The sequence below is a fragment of the Hordeum vulgare genome, chromosome 2H, assembly GCF_904849725.1.
Source record: "Hordeum vulgare subsp. vulgare chromosome 2H, MorexV3_pseudomolecules_assembly, whole genome shotgun sequence".
Classification (NCBI taxonomy): domain Eukaryota; kingdom Viridiplantae; phylum Streptophyta; class Magnoliopsida; order Poales; family Poaceae; genus Hordeum; species Hordeum vulgare.
This window is the reverse complement of record NC_058519.1, coordinates 590716921-590729326: the sequence shown is the minus strand read 5'-3', so window position 1 is coordinate 590729326 and position 12406 is coordinate 590716921.

Here is a 12406-nt window from a genome sequence, read left to right as displayed (position 1 = left end):
TTTTCCTTTGCCAGTTTTCTTGCTTGCTTGTGTTCTTGTTTGTTTGTTGAAGTCATCATGGCTGAAAACACCAAACTTTGCGACTTCTCGAATACTAATAATAATGATTTTATTAGTACTCCGATTGCTCCCGCCACTAGTGCGGAGTCATATGAAATCAACGCTACCTTGCTGAATCTTGTTATGAAAGAGCAATTTTCTGGCCTTCCTAGTGAACATGTCGCATCCCATCTTAATACTTTCATTGAACTTTGCGATATGCAAAAGAAGAAAGATGTGGATAATGATGTTGTTAAATTTAAGCTTTTTCCGTTCTCTTTGCGAGATCGTGCAAAAACTTGGTTTTCTTCTTTGTCTAAAAATATTATCGATTCTTGGAATAAGTACAAAGATGCTTACATATCCAAGTATTTTCCGCCGGCTAAGATTATCTCTCTCCGTAACGATATCATGAATTTCAAGCAACTTGATCATGAACACGTTGCACAATCTTGGGAGAGGATGAAGTTAATGATTAGAAATTGTCCCGCTCATGGCTTGAGTTTGTGGATGATTATACAAATCTTTTATGTTGGTTTGAATTTTGCCTCTCGAAATATCTTGGACTCCGCCTCAGGTGGAACGTTCATGGAAATCACGTTAGGAAAAGCTACAAAACTCCTAGACAATATCATGACCAACTACTCTCAGTGGCACACTGAAAGGTCACCTGCTAGCAAAAAGGTACACGCTATAGAAGAAATTAACTCGCTTAGTGCTAAGATGGACGAGTTGATGAATTTGGTTGCTAGTAGAAATGCTCCTTTAGATCCTACTTACATGCCACTATCCTCCTTGATTGAGAGTAGCAACGCTAATTTGGACGTTAATTTTGTTGGTAGGAACAATTTTGGAAACAACAATGCTTTTAGAGGAAACTATGTTCCTAGGCCTTTTCCTAGTAACTCCTATAACAACTATGGCAATTCCTACAACAACACCTATGGAAATCATAACAAATTACCCTCTGATTTAGAGAGTAATATTAAAGAGTTCATCAACTCTCAAAAGATTTTCAATGCGTCCATAGAGGAGAAACTACTAAAAATAGACGATTTGGCTAAGAGCGTTGATAGGATGTCTTGTGATATTGATGCTTTGTAAGTTAGATGTGCTCCTCCCAAGGTTAACTTGGATGAAACTTTAAAAGCTATGCGTGTCTGCATTAATGAGAGCAAAGAAAGAACCGCCCAAATCCGCGCTAGACATGAATGGTTTAAAAGGGTGCGTTCTAGTGATGCAAATCACGAAGATCTTAAAGTGCTTGGTGTGACTCCTCTTGAATCTTTGTTTTCGCATGTCAAACCTATTGATGAAGGGGCTGGATATGAATCCACTTTGGTTGAAAAATGCCCCAATGATTCGGAGTCCACCTATCTTGATGATAAAGGTGTGAAGAGTGGAGTAGAAGAAATCAAAATATTGGGTAGTAATGAAACTCCCACTTTGGATTTCAAGGAATTCAATTATGATAGTTGCTCCTTGTTTGAATGCATTTCCTTGATGCAATCCATTGCAAACTCTCCACATGCTTATAGCCAAAGCAAAGCCTTTACCGCACATATCGTAGATGCTATGATGAAATCTCTTGAAGAGAAACTCGAATTAGAAGTCTCTATACCTAGAAAACTTCATGATGAGTGGGAACCTACTATCAAAATCAAAATCAAAAACTATGGATGCAATGCTTTGTGTGATTTGGGTGCTAGTGTTTCCGCGATTCCAAAGTCTTTATGTGATATTCTTGGTTTTCATGAGATTGAAGAGTGTTCTCTTAATTTGCATCTTGCGGATTCTACTGTCAAGAAACCCATGGGAAGGATCAATGATGTTCTTATTGTTGCAAATAAGAACTATGTACCCGTGGATTTCATTGTACTTGACATAGATTGCAATCCTTCATGTCCCATTATTCTTGGTAGACCTTTCCTAAGTACTATTGGTGCTATCATCAATATGAAGGAGGGGAATATTAGATTTGAATTTCCTCTAAAAAAGGCCATGGAGCATTTTCCTAGAAAGAAAATAAGATTGCCTTATAAATCTATGATGAGGGCTACTTATGGTTTGAGCACCAAAGATGACTATACGTGATTCCATCACCTTATGCCTAGCTAAGGGCGTTAAACAATAGCGCTTCTTGGGAGGCAACCCAACGAATCTATCCTTTTTCTTTCTGTTTTGTGTTTTCCACACTTTTCATAATTCTGTTATGATTGTGTTTTTTTGTGTTTCTTTTGCGTTTGTGCCAAGTAAAACCATTATGATTAGTCTTGGGGATGATCGTTTGATCATGCTGGAAAAGACGGAAACTTTCTGCTCATGAAAAGAATTTTAATTATTTTTTTTGTGAGAGCTTTTGAGTTGATTCTTCTTGCTGCTGATTGCTATGCAAACTCTTCAGACTGTCGTAATTTTTCAGAATTTTTGAAGTACCAGAAGTATACGAAGTATACAGATTGCTACAGACTGGTCTGCTGTTAACAGATTCTGTTTTTGTTGAGTTGGTTGCTTATTTTGATGAAACTATGGATAGTATCAGGGGGTATTAGCCATGGAAGATTGAAAATACAGTAACCCAACATCAACATAAGTAGAATTTAAGTTTGCTACAGTACCTAAGGAAGTGGTGATTTTCTTTCTTATACTAATGATATCACGAGTTTCTGTTTAAGTTTCGTGTTGTAAAGTTTTCAAGTTTTGGGTGAAGTTCTTATGGACAAAGAGATAAAGAGTGGCAAGAGCTCAAGCTTGGGGATGCCCAAGGCACCCCAAGTTGATTCAAGGATGCCTAAAAAGCCTAAGCTTGGGGATGCCCCGGGAAGGCATCCCCTCTTTCGTCTTCAATCCATCGGTAACGTTACTTGGGGCTATATTTTTATTCACCACATGTTATGTGTTTTTCTTGGAGCGTCTTGTATCATAGGAGTCTTTTATTTTTGTTGTGTCACAATCTTCCTTGCTGCACACCTAGAGAGAGACATGCACTCACCGTGATTTTGTCGAGCTTCACTTATATCCTTTGGTGAGGCAATTCAGCTCACATGTGTTTCACTTATATCTTTTGAGCTAGTTGATTTTGCTCTGTGTGCTTCAATTCTATCTTTTGGAGCACGGCAGTGCGTGGTGTGGTAGTTGATCTATGCTATGAAAGTAGTCTCAAAAGGGGTAGTTATCCAAAGGGATACGAAAACTTCCACCTTCATGTGCATTGAGTAGTTAGAGAAGTTTGATTCATCTCAATTAGTTTTGAGTTGTGGTTGTGGTAATATTGAAGTTATACTAGTAAGGTGTTGTGGATCTAGAAATACTTGTGTTGAAGTTAGTGATTCCCGTAGCATGCACGTATGGAGAACCGCTATGTGATGAAGTCTGAGCATAATTAGTTTATTGATTGTCATCCTTTGTGTAGCGGTCGGGATCGCGCGATGGTTTATACCTACCAACCCTCCCCCTAGGAGTATGCGTTGAATGCTTTGTTTCGATTAATACTAAAACTTTTGCAACAAGTATATGAGTTCTTCATGACTAATGTTGAGTCCATGGTTTAGATGCACTTTCACCTTCCACCATCACTATCTTCTTTAGTGTCGTGCAACTTTCGCCGGTGCATAAAACCCACCATTAGCCTCCCTCAAAACAGCCACCATACCTACCTACTATGGCTTTTTCAAAGCCATTCAGAGATATATTGCCATGCAACTACCACCATGACATGTGCCACCACTTCTACATTGCCATTGCATGATCATAAGATAGCTAGCATGATGTTTCCATTGATGTCTATGCCATGCTAGATCATTGTTACGGTACACTACCGAAGGCATTTCATATAGAGTCATCATTCCTCTAAGTTTTGAGTTGTAAGTGTGATGATCATCATTGATGGAGCATTGTCCCATGTGAGGAAATAAAAGAGGCCAGCGAAGCCCATTTACAAAAAGAGGCCAAAGATGCCCACCAAAATAAAAATAATAATAATAAAAAGAGGCCAAAGAGCCCACCAAAAAAATGAGAGAAAAAGAGAGAAGGGACAATGCTACTATCTCCTTTCCACACTTGTGCTTCATATTAAGCACCATGATCTTCATGATTGAGAGTCTCTCGTTTTGTCACCACCATATAGCTAGTGGGAAATTTTCATTGTATAACTTGGCTTGTATATTCCAATGATGGGCTTCCTCAAAATTGCCTTAGGTCTTCGTGAGCAAGCAAGTTGGATGCACACCCACTAGTTTTTTTAAGAGCTTTCACATACTCTTAGCTCTAGTGCATCATTTGTATGGCAATCCCTACTCATTCACATTGATATCTATTGATGAGCATCTCCATAGCTCATTGATATGCCTAGTCGATGTGACCATCTTCTCCTTGTTTGCCTTGCAACCTCCACCACACTCCATTCCACTTATAGTGCTAAAACCATGGCTCACACTCATGTATTGCGTGAGAGTTGAAAAGGTTTGAGAAAGTAAAGGTGTGAAAACAATTACTTGGCCAATACCGAGGTTGTGCATGATTTAAATTCGTTGTGCAAGGATGATAGAGCATAGCCAGACTATATGATTTTGTAGGGATAACTTTTTTTTGGCCTTGTTATTCTGAAAGTTCATGATTACCTTGCTAGTTTGCTTGAAGTATTATTGTCTCCACGTCAATAGCAAACTATTGTTTTGAATCTAACGGATCTGAACATTCATGTCACATAAGAGGAGTTACAAAGGACATCTATGCTAGGTAGCAGGAAAGCATCAAAAATTCAACTTTGGATGTTTTATATACCTTTTATATCTTTTTTGGGACTAACTTATTAATTCAGTGCCAAGTGTGAGTTCCTGTTTTTTCTGTGTTTTTGACTCTTTTCAGATCCGATTTTGGAACGGAGTCCAAATGGAATAAAATCCCTGAAATGAATTTTTCCAGAACAGAAGAAGATCGGGGGACTTGAGGGCCAAGGCAGGAGGCCCACAGGGGGCCCACAAGCCTGTAGCCGTGGCCAGGGGGGGCGCGTGTGACAACCCGATGCCGACACCCCAGAAGATTCCCCTTTATTTCTGTTTCCGTCGTGTGGTTATTTTTGTTTATTGCATCGTCATGTAGTTTGCATCGTCGCATCATGCATGGCATCTTGCATCATCTGTCGCGTGTGGTGTATTGAGTGTTATGCTTCGAGTGATCACCGAGTCGTAGAGCGATAGTAGTTCCCCCTCTCTCTCCTCTTATTTCTTTCTTTGTGGTTTTGCTAAAGTTCCGTTTTAACCCCTATTTTTTAAAATAAAGATTCGTCTTCTTTTAAAGAAAATCATTTTATTAAATGTGGGGGCAACCCTTGGGTTTTTATTTTATTTCTCCTTTTGTTTTATTTTAAAACCGTCTCATTTTCTTTTCTCTTTTAAAAAGCTTTTATTTTATTCTTTAAATAAAAGAGGTTTTATTTTATTCTTCAAAAGGGTTTTATTTTTATTTGTTTAAAAGGCCCAATCTATTTTAAAAGTTGGGGTATATTTTTAAAGGAGTAAAATGCATTTTTTTATTTTGTTAAAATATATTTTCCTTTAAGTTTGTTCTATGTCTTTATTAAAAAACCAAAACCAAAAGGGAGAGAGGGGACCCCAGGCCCAGCAGGCCCCCCAACCCTAGCGCCTCTGCCGATCCCCTCATCCTCCCCTCGCATAGCTCCTTCCCCCTCGCGCGTCCTCTCCCTCCTCGCGTTCCTCCCTCTTTCCCGGCTCCCTCCTCCCAGCCTCCACCGGAGTCGTGCCCGCCGCCTGCGCTCCCCGCCACGTGCACTCTCCGCCGCCGCGCCGCGCCCCCTCGGCCTCGCCTCGGCTGGCCTCGAGCTCGCTAGCCCCTACCGAGGTGCCGCCGCCAGGAGCTGCTCTGCGCCTTGCCGAGCCGCCGCTCCAGGTCCCCATGGCCTCCTCCTTCCTCCCCGTTGCCCGCCTGCGCCCTCCGGCAGCGTCGTGCGCCGTCGTTCCCTGTCGGTGCCCTGCCTGTGCCGCGCCGCCTTGGTCCCGTGCCGAGCCGCCTGCTGCGTGTGTTGTGTCGTGCTGTTAGCCTGCCTTGTGCGGTGCCCCCTGTCGCTGTAGCTGTTACCTTGTTGCTGCCTGTGTTGCTGCTCTTGCCGTATGCTGCCTGATGTGTTTTGCTTGCTTGCTGCTGCTAGGATGCTAGCTTGTTTTGCTAGCTGCTGCATGTACTTGCTTGTGCCGCTGCCGTGGCCGGTTGCTGTTGATGCTTGTCGTTGCTAGCTGCCGTGCATGCTTGCTGTAGCTAGTTGTGTTAGTTGCTGTTGCTAGCTTGCTAGTTGAGGTAGGATGCTTGATGTTGTTAGTTGCTGTGTAGGTTGAGGCATGCTAGGTTGCTAGCTGAGGCATGCTAGTTGCTAGATATTAGTTGCTGGCGTTTGTAGCCGTGGCCTCCGCTCGCATTTGCTCGTGCTGCCGCTTGCCGTCGCCGCATGCACCACCACCTCCTTCATGGAACCGACAAGCTCGCCGAGTACAACGACGTCCTCGACGAACCCCGAACATCGACGGAGACGTGATCGACTACCGGCGCCGAAGACCCGAGAACCACAACGCCGAGCGAACGACTACCGTCGACGGGACCGGTACCACGACGTCCACGACGACCGTTGTTCCCCTTCACCTTCACTGAACCCCTCCGAATTGCACGCCTCGAAGGTATACCGATGGGACGTGTCGTGTACCGATCACATATGATGTATGAGTTGAATATATGTATGCACCGTATGTTGCCCGTTGCACGTGTACTTCTTTTTTTGTGCCTCGACACATGGGAACTCGGTAACCGGGATCACCCCATCTTTATTTAGCGTTCCCGCACACGCTCCCTATTCGTTGGCACGTTATCTCGACGAGTTATCGGGATAGGAACGTTGTCGTGGCATCGTTTCCTTTTGCCGCCATGGTTCCCTCTCGCTCACCGTGAGGACATGTGTTTCTTTCCCTTCTTGCCGTGGTTGAACTTAAATGCATAATGCATTCATGGCATGATATATTGTGTTGCATGTTTCTTGTGACGTAACTCCGTTCTATGCTCCGCGTGTTAACCGACTAGGATGCCATGTAGGATCACCGCTTCACACCTTGCCATGATAACAACAATTTAATATTGCCGTGTAAATAATCGGGAGTAAACTAAATATTTAAACGAGGAGTTTCGTCGATGTGCAACCCGTTGCATATCGAGCTTCACTTAATGTGTAGTGTTTGCGTGAGGTGAATTGCCATGCCATCCCTTGCATCATTGAACTGATCATGCATCATATTAGGTTGTGCATCATGTTGTGCATCGTGTGGTGAATATTTGTGTTGATGTTTGTTTCCGGTTTGCTCCGTTCCGATAGAGTTCCGCAAGCGTGTCGGAATGTGAGGACCCGTTCGACTACGTTGGTTCGCCGACTTCACCGAGTTGTTCTTCTTCCAAGAGGGATCTCACGCAAGATGACCATTTCCCCAGATACCATTACTATAATTGCCATGCTAGTTTTATCGCTTCTATCGTTTATGTCTCGTTGCCTACCACATGTTAAATATCAGCCTCTCAACAATGCCATGATCACCTTCAACCTGTACAACCTAGCAAACCACTGATTGGCTATGTTACTGCTTGCTTAACCCTGTTGTTAGCGTTGCTAGTTGCAGGTGTAGTTGCTTCCATGTGATAACATGGGTTCCTTGTCATATCACCATATATTATTGCTATTTAATTTAATGCACCTATATACTTGGTAAAAGGTGGAAGGCTCGGCCTTTCTAGCCTGGTGTTCTGTTCCACCTTTGCCCCCTTAGTTTCGGCTAAACGAGCGCTCCTAACACGACCGGGGTTGTTATGGGGACCCCCTTGATAATTCGTTTTAGATTAAAGCTGGTCTGGCAAGGCCCAGCATTGGTTCTACATTTTTCCAACATAATAACTTGTTAACACTGAAATGCATAGGGCGTCATGAACCCGAGGAGTAATTTTACATAAACAGGGGGCCAGTGCTGATGGTGTTGGTCCCAAACGGTCTGCCTGCGGGGCCACCACGGGGAAACTCGAGGTTTGGCACCCGTAGCTAGTTCCATCCGTCGTGTCCTGAGAACGAGATACGCGGCTCCTATCAGGATCGTCGACACGTCGGGCGGCCTTGCTGGATTAGTTTTACCTTTGACGAGATATCTTGTGCATCGGGATTCCGGTGATGCTTTGGGTAATCTCAGAGTTGAGGTTTTCCACTAAGGAATCCGACGAGATCGCGAGCTTCGTGATTGAGGATTTCTATGCGGCTTGTGGTAATTTGTGATGGACTAGTTGGAGCACCCCTGCAGGGTTAAATCTTTTCGAAAAGCCGTGCCCGCGGTTATGTGACAACGTGAAAACTTTGTTTAACACTGGTTCTAGATAACTTGAAGATAACTTAATTAAAACTTGCCAACTGTGTGCGTAACTGTGACTGTCTCTTTCGTGAGCCCCTGCTCCGATCGAGGACACGGTGGGGTTATGCCTGACGTAGGTAGGTGTTCTGGATCATTCATTTGATCATCCGTAGTTCACGTCCGCTATGCATAGATCTTCCCCCCTCTTATTTCTTTTACTCGTAAGTTAGCCACCAAATATATGCTTAGCCGCTGCTGCAACCTCACCACTTAACCATACCTCACCCATTAAGCTTTGCTAGTCTTGATACCTTTGGAAATGAGATTGCTGAGTCCCCTGTGGCTCACAGATTACTACAACACCAATTGCAGATACATGCAAAGGTTACTTGACGCGAGCGCGTTGATTGTTCATTTGGAGTTGCTTCTTCTTCTTCTTCTTCATCAATCTAGGATGGGTTCCAGACCGGCAGCCTGGGATAGCAAGGATGGACGTCGTTCTTCTTTTCTCGTTTGTTTTCGTCCGTAGTCGGACCCTGCTCTTATTCTTGATGTTTATGTAATGTACTGATGTGACTCTGATGTAGCTTGTGGCGAGTGTAAGCCATTTCTATCATATATCTCTTCTTTTCAGTACATGTACTTGTAACGATATCCATTCTTGCGACACGACGAGATGCGCTTCTATCCCTGACGAGGCCTCCGTGCCAAATTGAGGATAGGGTCGCATTTTGGGCGTGACAAGTTGGTATCAGACCAGTACCGATCTAGAAGCCCCCTTGATTGATCGAACTTGGCCGAGTCGAGTCTAGTGAAAAACTGCTTTGAGTCTAGTTATATATCGAAGAGTAGGATTCTTTTTTCTCCTCTTCTATGCTCTGGTGAGGAATCTTGACGTAATAATTTAATTCTACTCCTCTTCTCACTCAATATTTTTTAGGATCACGCGGATATTTTTGGAATCTATATGATGCCGATGTGACGGAGTTCTGTCTTGTCAAGGTGTGTACTTTTTATCCATTGCACTAATCTTTTGCTTTGAACGATTGGCTAACCGAAAGTACGTCCTTTGGAATAATGTTTCATGCACTCACAAGTATAATCTCTCTATCTCCAGATTTTTTTATTCTTTCGTCAATGGTATTTCTTTTAGCTATTATTTTTCCTTGGATAAATCACACATGCTATTTTAATGAGGTGCATTCTAGCCGTTTTCTCACTAGAACAAAAACATTTTATATGTTGGCTAAATCAAAGTACACACCATCATGAGTGGAGAGCACCTCCTGCAACAGTGGCGATGGGATAAAATAGCAAAGTGGCAAACAAAAGAATGCAAACATTTCTTAGCCATTTTGCGAAGAAGGTTTGGCCGAAAGCTTAATTCTTCATGTTGAGAATAGTTTATGTGGGTCGTAAATCAAACAACTACTCGTGTAATAGGCTATGCTTAAGGGGTGTGATTATCTTCTTTCTCCCGATGCAACGCACATACATTTTTGCTAATCAAGATTCGTACGAAACAAAATCAAGAAAGATGGCTGGGTGTGGGCAAAGTTTAAACATGATACACGTGTGAGCATTATCATTTGTGTATTTTTTTAAGTCATCAAAAGAACCGGCCCTAAATTTACTTACCTTTGAAACAAATTTTACTTTAGTTAATTACCAACATCTCATCAAACTATAAAATAAGTCCCAAACAGAACTTAATCAACATTTATTTACACAATCACATTAATATGAACAGTTAAATCACAACCTGAATTTTAGAGCATTTATATTTCACCGCAACACACGAACATTGTCCAAGTATACTTCAAATAGTCAAATTGCTCATTGCTCTTGCCAATCGTAATTTTCCGTGCAGACCATGTACATGTCTTGTTTGAGAAAACACTTGTGAATAAACTGAAAACAAACCCTATAGAATAGTTGAATGATATAATATTCACTGATGGTTACAATTACACAAGGCATGCCTATATATACATGAGGAGGAGAGACTACCCATAGGAGTCGGCACGCAGGCCTTGTGGGCATCTATGATCCTATATTCTAGGCATGTATAACCGAAGCTGTTACAATAGTTTAACACCCCCCCTCAGCCGGAACTCCATGACCGTGGATGTTGAGGCTGGTTCTGAACTCGTGGAACACCAGCGATGGCAAGCCTTTGGTGAAGACATCGGCGAACTGCGAGGATGATGGAACGTGGAGAACGCGAGCGTCTCCCATGGCAACCCGATCACGTACAAAGTGAAGATCAATCTCGATATGTTTGGTACGTTGATGTTGTACAGGGTTCAGGCGAGGTAGGATGCGCTGATGTTGTCACAGTAAACCACGGTTGCTCGTGTGGGAGGATGTTGTAGTTCGGCGAGGAGCTGCCGTAACCAACAAGACTCGGCGACGCAATTGGCGACGCCCCGGTATTCGGCCTCGGCGCTGGATCGTGAGATGGTGGCTTGGCGTTTGGAAGACCAAGAGATGAGGTTCGAGCCAAGAAAAACACAGAACCCTGAGGTGGACTTGCGAGTGTCGGGGCACCCGGCCCAATCGGCGTCGGTGTAGGCGACCAAGTCCAGTGATGTGGATCGGTAGAACTGCAAGCCATAGTGGGACGTACCTTGCAGGTAGCGGAGTATGCGTTTGATGAGTTGCATGTGTGCCCCCCTCGGTTCATGCATGAACAAGCATACCTGTTGCACAGCGTATGAGATGTCGGGCCATGTGAGTGTTAGGTATTGGAGAGCCCCGGCCAGACTACGGTAATGTGTTGGGTTGGAGAGAAGGCGACCGTGTGTAAGGGACATCTTGGAGTTGGTGTCAATAGGGGTTGGAACGGGCTTGCAGTTGAGCATGCAGGCACACTCAATGATCTCTAGCGTGTATTGTTGCTGGCTCAGGAAGAGACCGGACTTGGTGGACGTCACGTTTATGCCAAGAAAGTGGTGGAGAGGACCCAGGTCCGTCATGGCGAACTCGTTCTTGAGCGAGGAGATGGTGGTGTGAAGGGTGGTAGTGGAGTTGGCGGTGAGGATGATATCATCGACATAAACTAGCAAGTAAGCAAGTGTGGTACCACGATGGAGAATGAAGAGGGACGTGTCACTCTTGGATGCATGGAAGCCGATGGAGAGTAAGAAGGCCTGAAAGCGAAGAAACCATGTGCGAGGAGCTTGCTTGAGGCCATAAAGTGATTTGTGGAGACGACAGACATGATCCGGGGAGGTTGGGTCAACAAAGCCGGCTGGTTGGGAGAAGAAGACGGTTTCGTTTAAGGCGCCGTGGAGAAATGCATTTTTCACATCCGGTTGATGGATGGGCCAGGAGTGTGATGTGGCAAGGCTGAGAACCACACAGATAGTTGTTGGTTTGACGACGGGGCTGAACGTTTCGTCGTAGTCGACACCCTCGCGTTGCGTGAAGCCGCGAAGCACCCAACGAGCCTTGTAACGAGCCAAGGAGCCGTCCATGTTGAACTTGTGACGAAAGATCCACTTGCCAGTGACCACGTTGACACCTGTAGGCTTAGGCACCAAAGACCAAGTAGAGTTATTCATTAGAGCATTGTATTCATCGAGCATAGCTTGGCGCCAATGGGGGTCTTTGAGTGCTGATTTGTAGCTGGCTGGTAGGGGGGGGGAATAGCAGGGGACGTTGCGTCGGCGAGAAAGAGGCGACGGGGCATGCAGAAACCAGTTTTGGAGCGGGTAGCCATGCTGTGGGAATTTTTGGTGGGTGCGATGGGTCGTGCACGTAGCGGAAGCGGGCGAGGCGGTGTGCATGGGGGCGAGGAGGCCGATGCAGATTGTGTGGGACCGTCGGGGTCTATGTTTGGTCGGGTATGCGCGCGTCGCGAGGAAGATTCGGTCGTGGCGGACGGAGTGGATGCGGAGGCAGCGGAAGGGGAGTGATGATTGGCGGAGTCAGAGATGGTAGGTGGGGAGGCGTTCGTGGCGCCGGGAGGGTCGGCGCGA